The sequence below is a fragment of the Anas platyrhynchos genome, chromosome 1 (genome assembly GCF_047663525.1).
Source record: "Anas platyrhynchos isolate ZD024472 breed Pekin duck chromosome 1, IASCAAS_PekinDuck_T2T, whole genome shotgun sequence".
Lineage (NCBI taxonomy): Eukaryota > Metazoa > Chordata > Aves > Anseriformes > Anatidae > Anas > Anas platyrhynchos.
In genome coordinates this window covers 203,200,463-203,225,990 of record NC_092587.1, presented here as the reverse complement: position 1 = coordinate 203,225,990, position 25,528 = coordinate 203,200,463, and the positions used below count along the sequence as shown (strand labels likewise).

At 40.0% G+C, this 25,528-nt stretch overlaps 1 protein-coding gene across 17 annotated transcripts in view; it reads right to left on the bottom strand.

Moving 5' to 3' along the window:
- The window catches only part of TENM4 (teneurin transmembrane protein 4), a 1,639,674-nt gene that overhangs the window by 373,939 nt on the left and 1,240,207 nt on the right, over positions 1-25,528 (bottom strand). For 14 of the 17 annotated variants that reach the window (XM_072032862.1, XM_072032864.1, XM_072032863.1 and 11 more), the window contains one exon: positions 15,552-15,649. The gene's annotated coding sequence lies outside the window, so the exon portion shown is untranslated. The remainder of the gene's footprint in view (positions 1-15,551; positions 15,650-25,528) is intronic. The other 3 variants (XM_072032868.1, XM_072032867.1, XM_072032870.1) reach the window with 1 other exon arrangement.

Sequence of the window (25,528 nt, the reverse complement as noted above, 5' to 3'; positions counted from 1 at the left end):
TAAGAGACACTTGGTAATTTTTTTAGGTGCAGTGAATACTGCCTGCAAGTATCAATCGGGGTCATTCTAGACTAACTCTTCTATTCATTATTTTACTGTCTTGAAAATGAAAATGAAAATTCATTATTTCTTCTAATCAGAAATGGCTTATATAAATCCTATTAAAAAATAAGGGTTATAAAAATTCTATGAAAGAGAGCAACATGAGACACTTCTGCTGGAAGGGACTGCTCTGGTGTTGCTCTCCTATATGTACAGCGTGTGTCCTGCTTTGCTTGCTCCCTTCCAGAGGGCTACACAGCTTCCCTCTGAAGGAAGATACCACCCCCATGTGAGGGACACAATCCCTTCTGGCTTCCAACTTTCCACCCTTGCAACTGTTGATCCTGCTCTTGTACGGATGAGTTTCTAATCTCTGGTGCCATCGTGGCTGCTTATTTCCCTCCAGTTAGGGAAAGTAGTGTCAGGACAGCTGTTCTGACAGGATGCAACACACAAACATCTCTATTGCATCAGCGTAGATACCCTTAGCTGTTAATTGCTCTGAAAAAATCAGCACTTTGCCCCATGAGCAGCATCTCTGGCTTGTGTTCAGCATGCTGGTAGAGAAACTGGTGGCAAAATTATTTTCTTTGGTTTTTCTATGGAAATAGATGGTCAGGGATTTTTATTTTATTTATTTTTTAACAATCGGCCATAAGGAGGTGGCAACTAATCCCAAGGGATAACTCCACATGTTAGAGTTGGCTCCAGCCATTGGTGGGACTGATAAAGAAAACCAAATATGATCCAGCCCTGCAGGCTCTGCAACCAGTGATAATCTGATAATGAATGTTACTTATTAGGTGCTTTTCCCTGTGTTTTCTTTGATTTACAGTCCAGGCCCTAAATACCAATTTGTTCACATTATCTGCCAAACAACTTGCAAGGCCTTTCAGAGACCAAGCAAGCAAACACTTCCAGAGGCCTCCACAACCCTTATTTTTCTGGCCTGAGCTCATTTGTCTGTAGCACATTCGAGTGACAAGCTGTGAAAAGTCACCTTCAGCTTACGCACAAAGCCAGACATTAAATGGACTCAGAAAGTGCTGCACATCCACCACGTTTGATGATTACCAGGGGCCTCTGCTCTCCTGACAATTAGGCCTGAAATATTGTGACAGACACCACCAGGGACTGAGCGAGGGATGGCAGGAGCCGAGCGTTTGAGTTTCAAACTGTGGGGCCATCAGTGCTTAGGTCATTTTACAGCTGAAAGCGGTGAGATAGGCATTTAACTTCAAACGTCAGCTGGAAAATGACCTCAGTTTTCTTATCAGTAAAATAGGTCTAATTCTATTTGCCTTCCTCCAGTGGAGCATGATGCATTCGGTTTACTAATGGTTTTAGGCGCTTCAGGCTCCTTAGGAATATGAAATACTCAAGCAGTGATGAAGGGGTTGTGGGTACAGGTGCACCCTGCAGTATATTGTATGCATCCTATCCATATAGGACATTAATGTCAGTTTAGAGAAACAACAACAACAACAAAACAAGTACGGAATGGCTATTTTTCTGAAATAGGAAAGAATTTAAAGTGAGGCACCAAATTAAACCTTGACCATGTGGTTATTAAACTATCAAGGAATCTCTCATGGGAATTAAATTGTTGAGGCTGTCCTTTGACTTAATTATAAATTTGTTCATTATTTATGTAATATTCTCCCCTACCGAAAGCTTTCACTTTTACATGTGGTTCTTCACTTAATAGGTGATTCTCTTCAGTGTGTGTTGTGCAGCACCTCCAACACAGCTCTGTTTTAATAATAGATGCCACCACACATGTCAAGATGTAGGAATGAACTCAGATGAGCACCTAACATCTATCTGAAAAGCACTTTCAGGCTTGTTAAAAGTCTGTGGATAAGGCCAGATGGTTTAGATTTGAGGATATGCCCCATGAAGACAACTTCAGCTCAGAAAAATTAAATTAGCCGGTATTGGGTTAACCTCAGAAAATACCAAGGTTCAAACTTTAAGCAAGCAACAAGGTCTTAAAAGAACATAAGGACATAGGTCTTTCTCTTATGATCAGGCACAAAGTCACTGGAAAAGCTAAGGGATTTTAGCCCTTTCCTCTGGTTAGCATTAGCCAGGACACTTGTCGTCTGCTATGACTACCAGAATTTATGTACAAACATGTCCTCATTATTTACCAACTTAAGTCACAGAATCACAGAATCTCTAGGTTGGAAGAGACCTCAAGATCATCGAGTCCAACCTCTGACCTAACACTAACAGTCCCCACTAAACCATATCCCTAAGTTCTACATCTAAACGTCTTTTGAAGACTTCCAGGGATGGTGACTCAACCACCTCCCTGGGCAGCCTGTTCCAATGTCTAACAACCCTTTCAGTAAAGAAATTCTTCCTAACATCTAACCTAAAACTCCCCCGGCGCAACTTTAGCCCATTCCCCCTCGTCCTGTCACCAGGCACATGGGAGAACAGGCCAACCCCCATCTCACTAGAGCCTCCTTTAATATACTTATACAGAGTGATAAGGTCACCCCTGAGCCTCCTTTTCTCTAGGCTGAACAAGCCCAGCTCCTTCAGCCGCTCCTCATAGGACTTGCTCTCCAGGCCCCTCACCAGCTTCGTCGCCCTTCTCTGGACCCGCTCAAGCACCTCGATGTCCTTCTTGTAGCGAGGGGCCCAGAACTGAACACAGTACTCGAGGTGCGGCCTCACCAGAGCCGAGTACAGGGGGACGATCACCTCCCTAGCCCTGCTGGTCACAGTGTTTCTGATACAAGCCAGGATGCCGTTGGCCTTCTTGGCCACCTGAGCACACTGCTGGCTCATATTCAGCCGACTGTCCACCATCACTCCCAGGTCCTTCTCTGCCTGGCAGCTCTCCAGCCATTCCTCTCCCAGCCTGTAGCTCTTCTTGGGGTTATTGCGCCCCAGGTGCAGGACCCGGCACTTGGCCTTGTTAAACTTCATACAGTTGACCTCAGCCCATCGGTGCAGCCTATCCAGATCCTCCTGCAGAGCCTTCCTACCCTCAAGCAGATCGACACACGCACCTAGCTTGGTGTCATCTGCAAACTTACTGAGGGTGCACTCAATGCCCTCATCCAGATCATTGATGAAGATGTTAAAGAGGACCGGCCCCAGCACCGAGCCCTGGGGGACGCCACTAGTGACTAAGTCTATAACTTTTTTCTTATAAATATATATGTATATATATATATGCACATACATATTTGCTGAGAAGATGTAGAGCTCCCATAGTCCATAGTATCACAGAGTAGTTTAGGTTAGAGGGAACCTTTGGAGGCCACCTAATCTACACCCCTGCTCACAGTAGGGCCATGCTTGATGTTGTATACAACTGGGGAATTCAATTAAGTTCTTCAGGGCCTTGGACAAACCAGTTCTGAATATCTCCAAGCATGGAGATACCTCCTGTACCAGTGTTTTAACCTGATTGTGAAAATTATTTTCCTAATCTCAAACAAAATTTTCCTATTGCAATGAGGTCCAGATCAAACCCAGGGAAGCTTGAATTGTCCTCCTTAAAATACTTCCTCTATGACACTATGAGAGCTGAAACTCTCCCTCTGACCATATATGTATTTTGAAAAACAGAAATAACATTTCTTAAGAGACATACTTTTCTGTCTATTTTTTCTATTTAGAACAAAAGTACTTGGGGATGGGAATTCCAGCATTTAAAGCAAAGTATCCTCCATATAACTCACAGTACCAGAAATTTCCATACTAAAGGTATAAAGTGATCACGATGATGAGAAATATATGACAGAACCATCTTTAGGTGCTTCTGTTTGCAATAAATTTGACTATTGGAAACTTTCAGAAATTTAAACGTACATTCAAATCTGAAATAATCTGAGTTTAAGAGAAGGTTTTGGGTACATTTTTAGTAAAACCTTGTTTCCCTATTAGATAAAATCCCCTCAGAAATCACTTAAATACCACACACGAAGCACTTCAGCATCTTTAACTGGTGTGCAATGTTGATTTTCACGCTGAAAATTTGATTGAAAATGGGAGTTTATCAGTGAAATGTTGAAATCGGCTATGGGGAAGTGAATGAGTATAATTGCTGATGGGTCCTTTTTTATTACCAAGGAATCTTGATTATAGCTTCATAGACTTAAATTATGGCAAATCTAGGACAAGATCAATTTAGGATCTAAGCAAATATTTATACGAAGCTGGAGATTGGCATATATAGATCCATTTATAAGGAGCATAATTCTGTCTGTAAAATACTTTGGCATTGAGCAGCTGTCTCTCCACTACGTACTTCCACAACAGCAAGTAGTTGCAAGTCATGAAGAAAATGAAAAAACAATTCAGGAAGCTGGAGGGTTCATCCCAGTCAAATGGAGTTATGAACCCGAGCCAGTGGTTAAAGACCACCCTTTAGATGGAGACTGATTAATGCCAGTGTATGGATAGTAGATAAATTGATAACTAGCTCATGTACTAAGTTAGGAATTCTGCTTGAAGGGAAAGAAAGCATTCAGAGTATCTATCAGAGCCTAATTTGTCAAGCTGGCAATTGTCCATGGGTAACATCACCCATGGCAGAGCATCAGCTGCAACATCCCGAGTCTCCCAGCATTCATGAGAGGTCGCCTTGATATCAAGTAGAAGAGCATTTCTAACTTGTGGGATGAAGAAGGATCCTTGTGAAATGATGACCCCCCAACAAAGACTGCTTTTGTTGGAAGAACAGGCGGGTGTGGGGGTAGGGGAAAGAAGAAGCCGGATTACCTTTTGTTACATTTGACAGCTGAAAAGGCCCTGGTGAATAATTACCCTTAAAACTAACAAACAAGGAGAAAGAAAAAAATGCAGAGAAAGAGAAGGAAAAAAAACCCTTGACCCCTCCCCATACACAATAGCTCCTTTGAAATGAAAACAAAATAAAAATAACTTGTAGGGGAAGAAAAAATAACTTAATTTGACTTCCCTTTCTGCTTTTGGCAAGTGTATACACACACATATACATACAATTGGAAGGCTCCCACTGTCGCATTCATCTTAAACTTTTCTAGGCTTGGTCCACTCAGCAGCAAATCTTACGCAAAATGCAATAAAAATCAAGAGAAACTACAGCAGCAAAAAGCACACCCTTGGTAGAATGCCCCATTGTTTTAGTGACAAAAGAATGATTCCTGGTGAGCAGCAGTTGTCATCTGTTTTGCATACTCTTTATTTTGCTCTTAATTGGCATTATGTGGAAACCTATCTAGAAGGCCATGGGAACCAAAAGGCATCCCATATCCCCTCCCTCTTTGAACTAGGAAAGCCCAATTAAAGCACAATCATCTCTCTTCTGCTATTAGGATCCTCTTCCAGAAGATATATACAAAGAGGAGAAACATTATTAGTCTAGGAGCAGCTACCTTTTCTTATGAAAATTCTTGTAAAGATCATGAAGAAAATAAAGGGGACACAAGTGGACCATGCTTTGGTGAGCTGAAGTGGAATGCTTTTTTGAAATGTTTGGTCCGCATGTCTGGATGATTTTCTAAATATATTTCCTTTCACTGGAGAGTAACTGACCTAAGACTCAAAATGCACTTGTGTAGTTTGGATGCAAGCCTAGAAAAATAAAGGCAACAGCCAGAGAAGAAGGAAAAAAGACACAGGTGTCTTCCTAGGAAGTCCAAGCTCTCCCAGATTTGACAATTCCACTATGGTTCTAAGACCATGGAAAAACATCTCAGGGGAAATGAAAAGATCCTTTTCCTTTTTTTTTGAATTGGTGCTCAGATATCACCTCCAAAATTCATATCCTGCTAAATATTGCAAACCTAAAGCCATTCAACAAGTTTCTTCAACCTTTCATCCACATAAACCTTTGGCACTCTGAGATGTTGGAGAGGGTTCCAATGACATCATTTTTTTTTTTTTTTTTTTTTTTTACGTGATCTTTGAGGTGTCCTTGGAGAATGAACACCCACTGCTGATCCCAGTTACATATGTGCCCAGCTATTACAGACTTCAAAGACAGCTCTGCATACCTTCTGTATCAGAAGCCATCCCCAAGATAGCAAACATTTGCACTCCACTCATCCTGTCTCATCAGCAGCTACTAAGAATATGCATGTGTCAGGAAACATCATGCATTTTATCACTTCAGCAAGTCATGCCATCATGAAGTGGTATATGTCCCTGTTGTATTCCTTAATTTTCCCCTTGGATGTAACCACCAGCTTTACAGAATTGAACAGGGAAACAAACAAACAAACTACCTTTTTTGTCTTTTCTTTTCTTTTGGGATGTTCTACTTCATTGTCTTCATGTGTGGCAAGTCCAGCTGACATATTGTAGAATCACAGAATTTTGTTGAGGAGAAACCCAATGTGCCAAGGCAGAGAGCGGAATACTCCTCTTAAAGGTGCCCCAGGGGTGTCTGTCTGCTGCCCCACGGTATTGTCAACAAACCTGAATGTTAATGTTTTTAAGATATGCAGTTTTATAGTCAGGCTTGGCTAACTGAGCTCATTTCCAAAGCAAATTAACAGAATAATGCCCAGTAGGATTGCTCTGAGGATGCCATTAGCTCTTTGGCCTCCCAAGCAGATCTCCTGCCTGCTTTCTTCCCTGGAAGGCTTGGTGCTGTAGCTACACAAGATTCCTGCCCAAACAGAAGACAATACCACTGAATATGCATTTTTTGTTTCTCTCATTGCGTGCATGCTTGTTGCTTTTGCCATGGCTGGAAAGTGCAATATGAGGGAGAGGGAAAATGCCCTTTCCAAGAGACACTTTGAACAAAGGTGGCTCTGCATAAATATGCAGGGCAATTTCAAACAGGTAAAACAGCACCAGTTACACACCTGTCAATTGATATACTCTGAGATTTTGCAAGCTTCTAATGGTGGGGTAAGTGTGCTGACAGACTGCCACAAGGACTTGGTTAAAGGAATCAGAGTGGTTTAAGCAAGGTGGAACAAGGTAACAAGGTAGAAATTATTCCACTGCATTTAACTATATATGTGTATATACATATATATATATATATATTTATTATTATTTTTTTCAGTGCCCTGCCATCATTTAACACTTAGAGGCTGCTTGGAGAGTGGTGGAGTAGAATGAGCAAATCCCCATCTCCCAGCACAAAGATGAAACCTGCAGGGAGACGATTGTGATGGAAAGGATCAAAATTAATGTCAAGCAATAGATGAGATTCTGGTTGAGATTTTGATGAGATTTATTGCAGCAAATGTTTTCCCAGGCAAATGTCACACCATTACACTGAAAAAAAAAAAGAAAAAAAAAAGAAACATGGTAAACTACAGGCTGCAACTTGATCCTTAGACTCTCAGAGTCATGGATGGCCTACTGTGTAAGCATGTGGCATGTGTGCAGACGTGCTAAAATGTCCTTTCACCTCACCAGGGCCACCAACTATGGCTGCAGATCACGTATTTCACAGTGGCATGGTCAGAGGGGATTAAGAACACCCTCAGCAGGTTTTCTCATGACACCAAGCTGTGTGGTGTGGTCGGCATGCCGGAGGGAAGGGATGGTATCCAGAAGGGACTGGGCAGGACTGGGAGGTGGGACTGTGTGAACCTCATGAGGTTCATGAAGGCCAAGTACAAGGTCCTGCACCTGGGCTGGGGCAATCCCAAGCCCAAAGGACAAGGGGTAATGGCTTTAAAGTAAAGGAGGGTAGGTTTAGATTAGATATAAGGAGGAAAGTCACCCATGTGGGTGGTGAGGCCCTGGCCCAGGCTGCCCAGAGGAGCTGGGGGTGTCCCAGCCCTGGCAGTGCCCAAGGCCAGGATGGATGGGGCTGGGAACAGCCTGGGACGGGAGGATGTGTCCCTGCCAGCAGGGGGGTTGGAATTAGATGATCTTTTAATGTCTCTTCCAACCCAAACTGTTCTCTGCTTTTATGATATTTTGTGGACAGAAAGGACATCTCACATTCATCGTTTTCAGTGTGGCTATCTCAATGGGAATGCCACTTGGAGCAAATCCTGCAACTGAGCACTGTCCAACACAGCTGCACTTTTGTTGCAGCCCAACAACTATTTTGTCCCAATATGGATGAACTTTGGTTAGCCCCGAAGTGGTCAGGCAGTTGGATTTGATGATCTTTATAGGCCCCTTCAAACCTAACGATTCGATTCTGTTCTGTTCTGTTCTGTTCTGTTCTGTTCTGTTCTGTTCTACTCTACTCTACTCTACTCTACTCTACTCTACTCTACTCTACTCTACTCTACTCTACTCTACTCTACTCTACTCTACTCTACTCTACTCCACGCCACGCCACGCCACGCCATTCCATTCCATTCCATTCCATTTCAATCTATGTTAAGATATTGTAAAAACAAGCAGAATATTCCACATTTACCTGTAAAGAAATTTCAAGGATAGCTTCCCCTGTTCTGTCATTGAAGGGCTGACAGAAAAGGACTCCTTGGTGCTTGGTAATTACAACTTAAAAGTGACAATTCCCCAGTACAGACTGAAAACTGAGGATAGCAGGTGAATTGTATGTTTGCCTTAAACAGGGCAGCAACTCTGCATGAGGCAGGCCAAGAAAATTTTTGTTTTTCCAAGAAATTGATGCTGAATGCTCTGCAGATCTGAGTGCATGCTTTAGGCATGCATCCCCCTCCTCCTCCTCACAAACACCTTATTGTTAGGAATCCTTGGAGAAAACAAATTGTTTCCATTATGCAGAGATGATCAAATCTGCACGAGCCAGATGTCCAGCTCAGAAAAAAAAACATTTGTCCAGACTTTGGATTTTCTATACCTGGGTTGATGATCTCAGAGGCACTTGTATTTCTTGTTTCACTTAGATATGTAAGATCTTTACAAAAGCTGCAACCTACTGTTGCTTGTCTTTTTGGAGCTGAGCAGTATTTCAGAGTTGCTGATCTCTGCATCAAAATCTAATCTACTTATCTTTCCCAACGAGGACACGTTGGGTTAATGCACTGCTAATAGTAAGTTTTCAGGATAGTGCTTTTAGCTGACTCAGACTGCCTGTTCATAATAACAGGTTAAATGTGTTAAAATAAAGAATAAGCTTCTTTGGCTACACCAGATGAAAGTCATAACTTCTGGACATCCATTGCAGAAAAATAAGCTACCTTTATTTAGCAAGACAGCGAAAAAAGCAACTCCTTTACTTCAAAGGCACGTGTACCTTACCAGATTCATGATTGTTAATTATTATTACTAGTAATACTATGCTTTTCTTATAAAACCTATTCAGAAGAAGAATCCTATCTGTTTACATGTATTTAAAATTGAATTCCTTATTTCATCCTGTCTTTCATGTTAAGACTTAATAGGACTCTTCACAGGAGCTAAATACATGTTGAACAGTTTTGTAGCAGCAGTACTCAAGGGTCCTTTCTAGTACCAGGTGAAGACAGATCCTATACCTCCCTTTCATTTATTTCTCCACACTACTGTGTTTTGGGTTATCCTGTTGCTTGAGAGATGAATACCCCTACTCACCTTCCCATTTGTTTTGCCTTATGATATGCAGTGCTTTCTTAACCCCAGTGAGAAAATGTGCAAAAACGCCAGCAGCAGAGTCAAGGATAGTGTCGTACACAACTGAAAAATTAGCATTACAATTAAATGAAAGAGCTCTGCCTTTTCCTACAGAAACATTCTAAGCTCTCCTGCAGAATGGTAACTGATGCTTGCATGCCCCAAAGCAAACTTCACTCCCTTTTACCACCATCCTCCCACCCTATCAGTCAACGTTTAATTAGGATCTGTAAATTAAAACAAGTATAGCCTGGGCATTTGAAAACTTCACCACAAACTGGATAAATTTAACTCAGCCAACACAAATGAGCGAAAAGTAGAGAGGCTGAAAATCCCTAGGTGCATGGTTCCCACGAGGGCCTATAGCAAAGCTGGCACTGTTAGATCTCTCTGTAATGTTCCTTGTAGGATCACACAGAGATACATAAGGAAACCCTGCAAGAAACTTGAAAAGATCCTGAAAGCAGCAAAAACATGCTTAGAGCGTCTGGATGAATCTGCCTGTTGGTGGAGGTGGGTGGTATGTGTAAATGGTGTTGTGGTGTGCAGGCTGTGGGTTAAGCATAATGTCATTAATGCTTTCCAAACAGCACGCGGTTTTCAGAGGGAAGATGCTATGGTATTATGGTATGTTATTAAACCTACAAGGGGATGAGCAATAAGTATCCCCAGGGGAAGATTTCTCTGAGATACTCCATGCTCACAGCTAAAGGCAGTTCCACTGCCATGAAGTTACATCTTTTTCCAAACAGCGTAATGATGGGATCTTTGTTATGGCATCGCTGTTGTGTATCAGTTCTGTGGAGGGTGTGAGGTCACATCTCCTGCGTGTCACAACAGGAGGGATGAAGCCTAGGCTGAAAATAGCTTCCAGCAGCACACCAAAAGAAAAACAAATGCTGATATGTCCAAGAAATACAGCTGCAATTCACTTACAAATCTAAACAGGGAGAAAATGATTGACTGACAGCATACAAAGGGTTCTCATTTTAAATTTCTGATTTCATACTGGTTTCTATGCCCACCCTTCCATGCACCCCACAGCCAAGTTACTAATTACATCCTTTCTATTGTTTTGCCAGTTCCTCCTTTGGCAAATAATGGGAGGGGAGGGGATTATGGAGACTGATGCACTTGAGAGCAAAAATGAATAAGTGAATGAATGCACAAATAAATAAATGATGCCTCTAGTAGTCACAAAGACAAGCCCATTCCATTCTTCCTCCAGTATTGTGAGCCAAACTTCAGGGGTTATTCAAGAGAAATGATGATCTGGTGCCTTAGAGAAATAAGTATCAATTAATGCTTAATTAACATTGCATGACAGATTGATTTAAATGAATGGAACCTTTTTAATGAATGTCTCTCTGTATTGTGGGTTGAAACAAGATGCCTTGTAGGAGAATGAGCTGCTCCCTATTATTATATAACATCTTTATATCTGTAGCACCTGGGGGCTTCAAGTGCATCACTAGCCCAACATGTTAGCTGCTCTGTAAATAGATATACATTTATAATAGTTGGCAAAGGCACTTATCTTGGATTTATAATGTAAATGAGAAAATGCATCATGTGGATCCTGTGACAGGTAGATCAAGGCTAAGAAAACAGGAGACTTAAGAAAATTAGATGAGATGTATACATTACACAACAGTTCCTAATTAGCTGGCAGAGGGATTTTTTATGACTTTTTTTTTTTTTTTCCCAAAAACTTATATTCATAAAAAGAGTTTGTTTGTAAACATGCCAAAATACATGCAGGTTGCTTTGTGGTTTGATAGGAAAATAGATGGGAGAAGAGAAGAGTGCACAGGATGTAGTACAATGGCATGAAAGCCAACAACAACAGCAAGTCTTTTCAGGTTGGGGAACCTCATGCCAGCCAGCTAATAACATCTTTCCTCACCTGAGTAAAAATAGTCTGACGTTCAGCAATGAACCTCAGTTGCCTTTGAGAGCTGCAGATGAGCAGCAACTCTGGGAATCAGCCTGTTTCCAGATCAATGTTTGCTGCTCCAAAGCAAAGATGTTGGCTGAAAAGCACCCTGAGAAATACTCTACCTACCCCGAGGCATTTTATTCATTTTACTGAGACAGTGAAATAATAGCACCTATTATTTGTACTTCTTGTACTCATTTTCTGTGTGCATTGCCTTTTGCCAGCTCAGTTCAGCTGAATTCTGCTCAGCAAGGAGCTGGACCAAGAAACAGCATGGTGTACTTGCTGGGGGTTATGGACTGGCTCCCTGGGGTGCAGACCTGATTGCCACACAGCTGGCATGGGTGGCTCCTCTGCCCAGCTGGACGTAACTAGGAAAAAATGCTGTGATTCCACAGAAAATAATTTATTTGGGGTCTGTTACTGTCCCTCTGATTTTTGTCACCAACCAGCTATGCTGGCAGCAACAAGGTTATTAAATTCATCAATGTTAAGCAAAAAAGAGTAGCAATTTTTTTTAAATTATTCTTCTGATTATGTTGGCAATAATAATTCACCTTCAATAAAAAGTCATCTAGATATGCCCTGTGAACTTACATATCCCTTAGTAAACAGAGTTTGTCATGTTCAGTGACTACCAGCAATTTGGGAAGTTTTATTTTAGAGATTTCCTCTCCCTTTCCTCTCTGAATTCAGTTTGCTGCAGGTTGTCACCTCATTATATTGTTACCATGTAACATGGAACTGACTTTGGAAACACTGATTTTTCTGTTAATTTTTCATACTTTCTTTTTTCTTTGATGCATAGTCTCTCTTCTGGAGTGATATCTTATTCAGAACTCAGCTTTGTGAATGCTGGCTACAGATACATTTTGGGTCATGCTAGCCCTAATACTTCCAATCAACCTAAATCCCAACCTACTATAAAATTAATTTGTGTAAGCTAGATATGCATATATATCAGCCCTATATACATAGAAGACAAATTGAATTCTCAGTTTGTTCATAGTGATCATTGTTATTATGGAGAGAAACAATCTAACTCCATATAGAAGAAACTGGTTCCTCCCCAGAGAGTAAACAAATATGTACTCCCAGACATAACCTGCAGGCAGAGTTATCATGTTTTGGGAACTGCCTCCTATTATTTATGTCAGTATTTGTATAGAGCTGGTGATTAAAGCACAGGTGTTCACTAACCACTCCCTTTTCATTTTGCTAGTCAACATAGTTATGCATTGATTTCATTTAAAATAATTTTATATTCAGGATTATGAGTTTCAGAACTTCTTTCACCATACTTATGATGATCCATATGGGTCCCTTCCAACTTGGGATATTCTATGATTTTTTATTAACAGACTTTTAAGGGAAGGTTGGATGTGGTGCTTAGGGACATGGCTTAGTGGGTAATGGTGGTAGGAGAATGGTTGGACCAGGTGATTTTGGAGGTCTTTTCCAACCTTAATGATTCTATTATTCTATTCTCTGATTCTCTCCATCAAGACTTTCTAGGTAAGGTGAACATTCTGCTTCTGCATATGGCAGAAGCCTGTAGATGTCCTAGCCTTCATTTGTAGTGCTAGATGCTGTTTGTACACCTTCCACATAAAAAGCTCTTAAAATCTAAAGAAAGAAGATAAGCATTGAAGGGAAACTTTGACCCCATGTCACAGATGAGAAATAAGGGTTAGGGATGTTAATGCCTGTATTCATCCCTTCTAGCTTTCAACAATGGCCATGTGTAATTCAGCACCTGGTTGCCCCAGACAGTAGTTTACAAGGAAAGAGAGGGAGAGACTTCTCTATGAGCAAATCCTGTGCAGAATGGACTACATATTTTAAAGAGATGCAGTGCTCTCCCACTGCCTGAACAGGAAGACTGGATTACTAGACTCTTATTTTAGGTCTCAGTATCCATTATCCAAATATCCACACACCTGGCTATTTCTCTCATGAGTTGAAGCATCCTTGGGGGGAAATCTTATCAGGCCATCTTTCTCCACTGCTAATTCATTCTTTCCTTCCATCCTAATTCCCACTTAAAATCCACTCTTGTTTTCCAGCCTTAATTCCATTTTCTGAAAACTTTGTTCGATCTCTACTCTGTCCTTGGGGACCCTCATTCTTTCTGTCTCCACCTCACTCTATGTACAGGACCTTACCAGTTTCTTTCAATACAACAAGACTCCCCTTATGCCTCTCTTTCCATTCCTATTCTGTTTGCCTTGTCATACTCTTTAATCTGAGTTGCAACACCTTCTTAGTCTCTCTTCTTGAACCTTCCATTTACCCTGTTTTGTCCCTTTCTCTCCAACCTCCTCTTGTCCTTTCAAAGTCCCAAAACACGGACTTTTCATCTAAAGACAGTGATTCCAAAACTGCCAGTTAAAAGTTCTCCTCCTCCTCTCCTCTCAGGTTTGTGAGAACTAAGGAAGGTTTCTGAAGACTGTAACTCCTATTTTCAGGGAGTGGAAAAGGAGGATTCAGGGAACCAGAGACTGGTCAGCCTCATCTTGGTCACCTCCCCAGGGTGATGGAGCAAATAATACTGGACATAATTTCAAAGTATATGAAGGACAAGAGAGTGATTAGGAGTAGTCAGAATGGATTTATGAAGTGGGAGTCATGCTTAGCCAACCTGCAGGAAGATGAATGGCTCTGTGGATGAGGGGAGAGTAGTAGATGGTGTTTATCTTGACTTTAGTAATGCTTTGATGCTGTCTCCCATAACATCCCCATAGATAAACTGATGAAGTATGGTCCAGATAAATGGACAGTGAGTTGGACTGAAAATTACCTGAACTGCCATCCTCAAAGATTTGTGATCGGCAGCGCAAAGCCCAGCTGCAGGCTACTCACTGGTGACATACCCCAGGGGGTGATACTGCCTCCGATATATTAAATTCTCACAGTAATGACATGGATGAGGCAGACTGAACCCATAAGTGTTCCAGGGGATGAAAAACTGAGAAGAGTGGCTGATACATCTGTGGGTTGTGCTGCCAGTCAGAGGGACCTCAACAGGATGAAGAAATGGGCCCACAGGAACCTCCTGAAGCTCAACCAAGGAAAATGTCAAGTTGTGCCCCAGGGGAGGAGTAATCCCAGGTACCACTACAGGCTGGAACCAACCAACTGGAAAGCAACTTGCCAGAAACGGACCTGGCAAGCTGACCATAAACCAGCAACGCACTCTTGAAGCTAAGAGACTGGAGCATCTCTTTTGAGGAGAGGATAAGTCAGATGGAACTGTTTAGTCCCTAGGAGAAAAATCTCAGAATGAGATTTTTATGAATGCACACTCTTATGCATACTCTTATGAATGTGCATGAAAGCTGATGGGGGAAGGGGTTAAAAAAGATGGAGCCAGATGTTTCTTAGTGGTGCCCAGTGACTAGAAAAGAAGCAATCGGCACTAACTGGAATATGGGAAATTCCATCTGAGAAGTGGAAAAACTGCTTACAGGGAAGCAGTCAAACACTGGAGCAGATTGCCCATAGACGTTGTGGATTCCTCATTCTTAGAGATATTCAAGACCCAGCTGGACACAACCCTCAGTGTCCTTCTCTAGGTAACACTGCTTTGAGCAGGTGATTGGACTAGACAATCTCCAGAAGTCTCTGCCAACCTCAGATATTCTGTAATTCATGGTTCTACTTCTCTACTTTCTCTATTTTTGTGTGTGTGTGCTCAGCAGCTGTAATGTTGCTTTCTTTCAGTTTGAGGAGTCCTAGCCATGAGCACAAGCAACCTTCCTTCTCCATCAGAGAGGACAATGCCAGCATCCTGTCACATGCCCATACGTTTCTATGTTCTATAGTGCGTAGTACAGATTTTCATGAAAAAATGACTCCTTGAAAGGGACTCACATTTTGACATCAGTGAAAATTATCAACATCAGATAACAATGCTAAACTCAGAACAATAGTAGATATATTCTAAAGAAATCAGTGAAATTCTTCATGACTCCAGTCAGAGAAATCTGTACAAGAAACACTATAACTGTCATAATAAAAGCATAATTAAAGCATCCCAGATACTGGGATTAGTACTCACTTTTTGTATTTACCTTCTGAGAAATATCTAGGAATAATCCATCAAATACTTCTTGTAGGATACAGTTTTAACCTGGACATGTGTTATTCTCAGTCTACCTGTCAAAAGACAAACAAACAAAAAAGTCAGTGTTTTGTTAAGCGCTTTTTAAATTTACTTGCTATGCTGAATGAATTAAAATAACTTTCTATAGTTAGGCACATAAAACAGTCACCTATACATTCACGATTCCTAGTGCAATGTCACATCAGCACTGTACTGGGTTATGCTTACTCATTCCATGGAAATAAATGTGTTTGTTAAATATGAACTAAGGCTTTCTGTACAGCACTTAGAATTAAATGCCTGTCCTTGGCTAACTGTGCAAATATCCATCCCTTTGCCAAGGGAGTAATTTACCAGTTCCTCTATTGTAGTTTCAAGGGCTTCTGAGTAACGTGGTGATTGTTCCTTTCCTGTTCTGTGTGGTTTTAGAGTCCTCAGAAGGGGAAAGATATTTTTTTGTAATTTATTTTTTATTTATGTAATCACCCCAAATATTTCCTTCCTTAAATCTATTACCTCTGTTAAAGTGAAATGACTAAGGTCCTAGACAAAAGCTTCTCATCATTTCCACTCACATCAGTAAGTTCTGTCTTATCTGAGCTGCTTGTGGTGTTGAAGAGCCCCAGCTTAAAAGTAATGACTCCTGTGTGAAAAATATGCCCTGCCACAAGCAGGAGGTTCAAAGAAAGTGGCTCCCTTGGAAGCTGGCCCACACTAATGCATTTGCAACGCAGCACCAGGGCTCTGCTCTTCTCTTACATCTGTCGTTAGCTGATTAGCCTCATGCCCCCTCTCCTTTCCTTGTCTCAGGGTGACACAGTCCCATGGAGACTGAGGGGGTGGACAAGAGACTGTGGTAGCTTGATGGGGGTGGTTTCATCGAAAGCCACATTTGCGAGGGCCAGCAGCTTTCCCAGGCTACCCATTTTGCTTGATATGAATCCATTTTTCATGTATTCTAGTGCACAGAGTCTTTCAGAATTGGAAGAAGATTAAAATTAATAAGCATGAATGATGTGGTAGCAGGCTATTATAGAGGTGGGCTTTCGTGTCTTTCTTTGGCAACCTGTTTCTGCATATACGGTCCAAAACTACATTGACCTTTTAATCTTGCCAATTGTAAATGAATTTTAAATCCAAGCTCTCCACTGAAAAGGTGCAAAGGTTGCCTTTAAATAGCTGCGCTGTTAGATTGCCCTTTACTCCATAGGCCACATCCTTCAGTTTCCTCCCATTAATTTCTCTTCTTGAACAACCCTCCTCACTGCTGATTGTGTCCTGGTACAGATTATTTCTCCCCAACATGCATTTTTCAAAGCTGCATCTCATTTTGTCATTTCCTGCTTAAGGTTTCTAATCTATCTTCACTGATTTATGCAATACCTCCCAATTTGGATCATCTGTGATTCTAATTAACACGTACTTTTTTCTTGTCTTTTGGCTAATGAATGAAGATGTTTAAAGACGACTGGACTCAAAACTGCTCGCTGATGTTCCCCCACTAGAAAACTCATGCAATGCAATACATTTTCATTTATTATCTCACTTTGCTAATGGCCCTGTGGATGGTTTTTAATCAACATCACAGGGTCCTTATCTAAGCCAATCTGAATTAATTTTATGAATCTCCTCTCTTGCTGACGTTCACTTCAATGAGAAGGAAAACAAAAGCAGAAAAGGTCATCACCCACCAGAACGCTTTTCTGAGAGATCTGAAAATGATGAAGAGGTGAGAATAAATTGTTCCTTCTCCTTTCTCAGGACTCTGGTACAAATATGGTCCCTCAACACCATAATATCTATGCTTCTCACTATTCAAATATGTATATTTTCAAACTTCTCATCAAGGTAGAGAAGTGATATTATTACTACTTTTGTCAATAACTTCTAGCACAGAGAGAATAAGGAGGTTGGCTGTGTTGCTTTAGCAGTTGTGGTTACAAATTAAAAGGTTAAAGTTGCTTTTGCACCTACGCTTCTCTTGTGGAAGTTACTGTGCCATAACTACCTGCATATTCTGGAATAACCCAAAAAAATGGAACATTTAACTGAGTTCATCTCTTCTTGAGAATCTATGCTTAAATAGCTATATCTACATATCTGTATCGCTATTTGAATGTTACTTTGAAAGACTGAACGTGACAAGGTGCAAGGCAATGCCAAAAATTGGAACATCAGGTACCTAGAGCATATAAACCCTTAATCCAGACTAAGGGTTATAGAATAAGACATACAGCAATATCCTTAGGATATGGTCCTGAAAGTTATTCAGGCACCTCGTCTCTCAGCTGGGTGCTGAGGTATTTCTGAAAACCTGGACTAAAACTCCTGTATTACAGGAAATTTGTGTTGGATTTGAACCCAGATCTTCAACCTTTAAAATGTTTTCCCTTGTTAAGAACTGTTCTCTTTACCCAACAAAATGATACTAATGTCATGGGCATTTATGCTCCAGTCACTGCCATATTACTGCAATTTTCTGTTCCCCAAAATGTAGGGTCTCACCCTATCTGTCTGCACAGCTTCCTTTACTGTCACATCCTGATGTGACAGCTTTAATATGATAGTTATATTCCTTCCAGAAGAAAATAAAAAGCACTTCTCTGGTACAGAGGAAAGGGCTAGGAAAAACATTTGTAGTATGGTCTTAATTTACTTGGGTTGTTTACGTTGTGAAAGGTTAGTTAATGCTTCTGAATCAACAGTAAAATATTCTCAGAAACTTCAAGTTTATGTGTTTTTAATAAAAGCCAGCAGTATTAAAAAAATGATGATGATCATTTGATCATTCTGTTGTTTCCCACCCCACCACCAATTAATACTTACAAAAAAAAAAAAACAAAACAAAACACACACACACATGCATCAAAAGAAGAAGGAAAAAGGAAAAGGATCATATATTTCCAGGAACATCAGCAGTCATAAAGAAACCAGTCATGAGCTAAGAAATGATGTAAGGGAGTGTAGAGGGAATTAGAAAACACTAAGAAGAAAATTTGGAAAGTATTTGCAGGAGCAAAATTTACAAATATTCGTCATATTGTTTAAACGTATATCAAAATTCATATTTGCTATTACATCTGCCTTTTTCATTAATGTATTTTGTGCTAAAAGACATGTAGTATGAAAAGTTTGTCACCAATATTCTTCTCATATTAGGAAGTAATTACACATTTTTTCGCTATAAACTTTTAAACGTGCCCAGCTGGAAATGAATTGCCTTTGAGTTGCTAAAAATAAGCACAAGAAACTAAATCTAAGTCCATCGCCAGAGCAATTTATACTACACACAACTTCAGTGAGGTGCAATTAGCGGTGCATTGCAATAATTTATTATTGGTTTAAAAAGCCTGAACAATCAGGACCTTACAGCAAAATGGGAAAATGGGAAGCTCTGTGCCAGACATATTATTCTGGTTTATATTAATTCAGTTATTTTACCTTTGGTGCACATTCATCTATCCATACAATGTGAATGCTCCATTGAGAAGGATGCTGAATATTGAACCTTTGGCTCAATATGAAATATGAACTCTGAGGCATAGCTGCAATAATACTTCCATTTGCATTATTATGATTAACATTCCTCTGAATAGGAAGCATCCAGCAATATTAATTATAGAAATAGTGAGATTCCAATTGTCATAAATCACCATGCAGTGTAAAGCAAGCTCTCCAAAATCCTTACAGAAAAAATCTTTTTCTGTGTATTTTTTGGAGTTAATTTCAACCTCATTTACACCAGGCTTTCCCATTTGTGTCTGTTGACAAGACAGTAATTATGCTTTTCTCTTGATTAACACATTCTTTTCAGTAAGGTCCCAAACATCTTTCACATGAAAGGCTGAATTCAACAGAGCATGGTTTTTTCTCATTAAAGACTTCGCATTCACCCATAGTTAATTTATCACACAGATACTTCCTGTCTCGTAGGAAGAAGGGTGGCCTTGAAGCTAATGCTCTTGATTTGATCAGAAGTTTTTTTTTTTTCCACAGCAGTTGAAATGAATGTCTTTTCAAATATGATGATTATTGAATTCATTTAATACATTAAAATTTGGGGAAAAAATGCTGTTTATCTACTAAAACACAGATCCAGCTGATTGATTTAGTACTAAAAGTCATATTTTTCCTTAAGTACATAAAGATCTACATCACTTCAGATATACCATGGAAATGTCTTCTTTCTTGAAAGAATATTATCCCTAAACCTATACAAACATATCATTTTTTTTAATCTATATATTTATATCTTTGCATCAAGCCAGCATTTCCCTCTTCGCTACTGTTCCTATCCTCAACATTGTTAGCAAAATTGGCAATATTAATTGATTAATCAAAGTGAGCACCTTGACATTTGGGGCATCAGCTTACATTTGTAACAGGCATAGGATGGAATGATTTATTTTAATGTATTACACTGTATCCTACAGAGCATCCAAAAGTAAAAAGGCTTTCATTATCAGTGTTGTGAAAACAAGGCATCTGCACCAGGGACCATACACAAGGAGAGAAAAATTTCTTGCCACCTGTGCTCTTTAATCCAGACATTTGATGGTTGTATCATTTTTGGGGTGTGTTTGCTCTTTTTTCTTTTTTCTTTTTTTTTTTTTCTTTAGATGTGTTATTTCCAAATGTATCATATATTCAAATAGCAACTAAATTCCAGTGTTCAGCACTGGAATTCACAGAGCTTTTCCCAGTTTAACCTGCTGCTTTGGTACATCCTGAGTTAACAGCAGGTGAGATGCCCTTGAATTGCTGTAGTACCAAATGAATTCCTAATGAAATGGTGTCTACTGTGTAAGAAACCTTTCCCCCTGGGATGGCAGTAATTAAGGCCATTCTCAACAGCACAAGAAATGGTCACAGATGGCTTGGTTGCTCTCAGGAGGGTGAGGAAAGGAGGCCATGGTTGTGCCCTCACCAAGGATGTATGGAGTAGCCATGAGGTTCTGGAAAGAACCACGTTAGTCCTGTTTCTGTGTCTGCTGAGTTGGTGGTAGAGCGTCCTGCAAAGTACTTAGAGATATTATCTCGTCCAGCCCATCCTGAATAATGATTTTAGGAAATATTTACCATCACACACGTGTTTAAGTTTCACTGAACTCAGCAGAGCTTCAATATGTACCTGAAGTTAAGCATTCCCTCAGAGCGCAGTGGCTGAATGGGGACAAACTGATGAATTGGAGGCACTTACGACCAGGATTAAATAAATACATACATACATAAACCGGTCACTGCTGCTTCTGATTGCCTCTGCGCTGCACATTTCTCTCCATCTCTTTTTCCATTATCACCCTCAGCTCTAAATGATTGCTGGGGATTTGCTGTGTAGCACAGCAGCTAGGCAGAGTGAGGCGGAAAGTGGAGACAGAGCCCGTGGAAATGAGCTGAAAATCATCCTCCCAAACGAAGCCCAGCTTACAGAACAACCCCTCATTATTTTGATCCCCCACAGAGAATGGAAAGACATGTCTGATGTATTTGGAGATCATAGGCATGTTCCAAAAAGCATCAAATAAAAGCAGAAGAGAGTCTTGTTGGGTTCAGCAAAGTCAAAGGATGTCTTTAAGTCAGCATATTCCTTTGCAGTGACTGAAGCCCAACCACCACTTCAAACATGCTCCAAACCTGCACATCCTCTCTTTTCACACCAAACTGATGCCCTGCATAGAAATATTTTTTGGCCTTTGCCTACCGTTTCATTGCCACACACTGACAGCTTGTCGTTGGCAAAACAAATTGCAGTTATCTTCGTGATCATCATCCACAATATCAGTCCTTGGCTAGAAATACATGGAAAAGCCAGCACAGGAGATCTTTTTAAACCACCCCATAGCAAGTGATGAGATTAACTTGGAGGGGCCGTCATCCCCATACAAAAATTCTGTTGGGAAAGAGTTAAGGGCTGTGATCCATCCCTCTTTTTGGTTGAAAAGGAAATGAGGGAGAGAATGGAGAGTGCAGGCTGAGCCATCCTAGGGGAGGATCTGCTGGCACAGTTAAGCCCAGAGATCTGCCCTTTCCCAAAGCACCTCTTCTTTTTAGCCCACACATCAAGTTAGTTTTGAACCTCATCAGTCAGGATGGATCCCAGTGGAGTGAGTGTTTTGCATATCCCAATCTGTTCCAATAGTGTCAGAGGGGTCATATTACAGTATTTTATCTCTGCCATTATCTATTTCTTTTTTTTTTTTAATTTTATTTTCACTTTTTTTTTAACATTTATTTATTTTTATTTCTTATTTATTTATTTATTTATTTTTATTTTAAGAAGCGTGAGGCTGGTTTTTAGGCAGTTGCAGGGCTACACTTATAGAGGACGTTGGAAATGGCTACACAGTGGAGGCTTCTCAGAATTAAGATAATTTTCTCAATATGTAATAATTTCATGTGAAAAATTGGATTTCTGGGAAATGGTAGCAGAAGTAAAGGATGTGAAATGTGTCCTGTTGGTTTTCTGCAGAATTACTTTTTAATGTTCATCATATGATTGTTATCTTGTGTTCTTTGTGTACTAAGCTCTTCTTCCTTACTTATCATAAGATAACCAGATACATTCTGTGCAAAAAGTTGGCTTTCACCTTCTATTTTAATCATGTTATATCTCAGTTTCATTTGCTTGCATATACTTTGGTCATCCCAGATTTAGCTTTAGACATCTACTCATGCATGCATATGCTAAGAAACTATTAATCTAGACCCACTCAGCTGCCTTAATTTTTAGTTGCACAAGTTGATCACCAAGGAGTCCCACCCCAAGCTGTGTTTTTACTGTGCAAATGAGTACCTGCTCCTACAGCTATTACTTTCAACGTTGCCTTGACAAAGGCTAACTAGTAATATCATTAGTGACACTAACCTAAACATCACAGTTGACCTGATATTAAGCTAGTTAAATACCTTATTTTAACTTATTTTATGAAGTCAGAAGAACTTGAGGGCAGAATTCCCATTTTTGGCCAACTGGAAGAAACAAACTGGTCCTGTGCATCAATTTAAGTGGGCAGAAATGTAGCAATGTTAATTTTGAGTTGCTTCTGCTGTGGCAATTTGATCCATGGAACTTAGATTTCAGGTTGGCTGAACAATTGTATCAAAAAGCAACAGCTTCTCATTCACAGTGAAGTTGATCACATACTTACAGACCTTAAAATTAACATGCCTTTCCAATCAAGCCTGGCTAAGCAGTTTAGAAACCAGTTTTCCTCCACATATAAAACCTTTTGTTAAAGCTTACTACAAAATTTGCTTTAAAATGCTCTAATCCATATTGTTAAATTAAAAGCATTAGAATATGTCTTTTGTGCAAGGGAACCTCCAAAAAATAAAAAATAAAAAAAATAATCCTGGAGTATTGTAAAAAAAAATAAAATATTTTTGGGTCCTGGATCATTTTTTCATTTTTTTTCTGCTACTGCTTTTCCTGGGGAAAAATACTTTATATATATATATACATATATATACATATATATATACATATATATATATATACGTATATATATATGTATATATATATATGTATATATATATGTATATATATGTATACATATGTATATATATATATTATTATTTTTTTCTGCTGGATTCCTTTCATGACTAAAAATCATTTCTCCTGGCCCATTTGAACTGTGCATTAAAAATATCCATGTAGAAGAAAGAATTCCTTTATTGCCTAGAAATGTGTCACAGTATGTCTCCCAGTTCAAAACAGATGTTTCTATAATTGTTGTCCTATAAATGCTTCAGGTCTTTCAGCACAGGCTTGACCAACAATAAAACATAATCTTACCATCAATACGCTTTTCGTTAAAGCTGTTAAATGGAAGCAATAATCTTTCCCTTTATCCAATGCTGATCTATATAATCCAAAGCCCTTCAAATGCTTTGCAATGAAGGGTAATTGCTGCCCCTGTTTTTTTGCCAGTGGGTAGGTAAGCTGACATTGAGAAGTTTACAGGAGCACAGCTCTTGAAGTGAAAGATGGAAAACCTGACCCTAGGAAAGTCTGGCACTTGTGGATGAAGCTGTGTGGACCTCACATTTCCCATGGACTCCTGTGGATCACCTTGTGCATGCTATCTGGTCATTTTGTAAGTTATTTGTATATCTGAACTTTGTCATGTTATTGCTAGATTGCAATTTCTTGCAATGTTTTTATCCCACTTGTCATAAATATTTCCTCTACAAAACTCAATTGAAACAACTGCTTGAAAATTTAAGAGTAGAATAAGCATAAAGCATGCCAGACACCGTTGATTAACAAGGTGTGCCAAACAAAATTTCCCAGTATAACCATAGTAACAAATTAATGGTACATGAAATGGATTTTAAATAATCTTTTAAAATATTTTTAAAAACTGTTTTCTCAGCAATTAAAACCTCATGTAGTTGCTGGGATGGGCCGCCAGGTTGATCAGGTGAGATAGTTCTGATACAAGGTGCCATGAATCAAGCCTTTAATCCATCAGAGAATAAATTTGTAGCTGTATTCATTCTCTGCAGCCCACCACATGCTGTCGACCCTGTTGCAGCATGCTTAGCAGCCTGTCCTGCTGGCCGTCACACTGCAGCAAATGTAGGCATGCTGTGATGTCCTCGCAGGAAACCATAGAAGAATTTACCTCCTGCATTTAGGTGAGAATTGTGAAAATGCACCGGTGGCATATTGACATTTGAATGGCTTTAACAAGGGTCCCCACTGCAAAGGAGCAATCAAGGAGGCAGCTCTGAAAAGGTTCTCATTTGTGGCAGCAGCAGAGATCTGTGGCCTCTGAATGCTCTTCTCTCCCTCCTTTGACTATGCTGGGAGCCCAGGGGGAATAATTTAGGTGCTTCTGGAATGTCCCAAGGATAAGGTGGTATTAAAAAAGGTCAAAGCATGCACTTTACTTATGTGGCGGAGCATACACACAGAAATATTTCTTCATCTATATACATATACATACCATATATATACACTGAGTGAAATTTGCTGTTATCAAAACAACTACATATACCAAAAAAGGTGAACCACTGGAGCTAGGTTGGCATATTGCACTGTACTGTAATGACTTGGCACGGGAGTATTTAACTTCCTCCTAGAGCAAAAACATCTTTCCTCAACTGGAAAGGCTTGGGTGGCTGAGCTGCTTTCACTTTTTGATGAATACAATGACGATATTACAGGCTGTGCTTTTACAAGGAAGGCACCCTGGATCAGAGTCCCAGCATTTTTCTTAATATCCTTTACGATAAGAAAAAAACATTCAGGTATTAGGTACACAGAAGAACTCAAATATCTTGATATTCACATCCAAATGCAAAAGTTACATTCAGTTTCTACCTTTGTCAGAAACAACTCCTATGTCTGGGAAAAAGCCCTATCACTAGCCCGTGCTTTAGGCTTTTCTACTCTGTCCCCTGATGAAACAGGAACACATCTGAGTGCCAGAACTGCAAGTAGTTTACTGGGTGAGATTCCACAGCAGCCTCTCCACCACTTCTCTAAAGTATTTTACAGCTGTGATTGTACCAGGAATAGTATTTAGCTGCATTATTATTTTGTTAATGTATACCCAACTTCATTATTCTCCACTCCCTACCCAATTAATAATTTATATAAAAATAATATTTCAGTTTTTATGGAAAATTTTGAATTCTCTGATGACTAAACCCCACCCTCCTTGCTATCCCCCCAGTGCAATACGTTGTATAAATATCATTACGGTTCGACTTTGAGCTATTCTTCCTCATTTCATTATTTAATATGTCTTGAGGAGGGCTTGAAGCTAATGCTATAATCTTGAGCAGATTGATAGGATCTTTCCCCGTGCAACAGACATTGAGTAAAAGCAGAGGATCCTCACGCACCCCCTGCCCAGGCTGCAGCTCTCCTCCCAGCAGCTCCTTCCCTCCTGATGCTGCTGCATACTGGAGATCTGCACTTC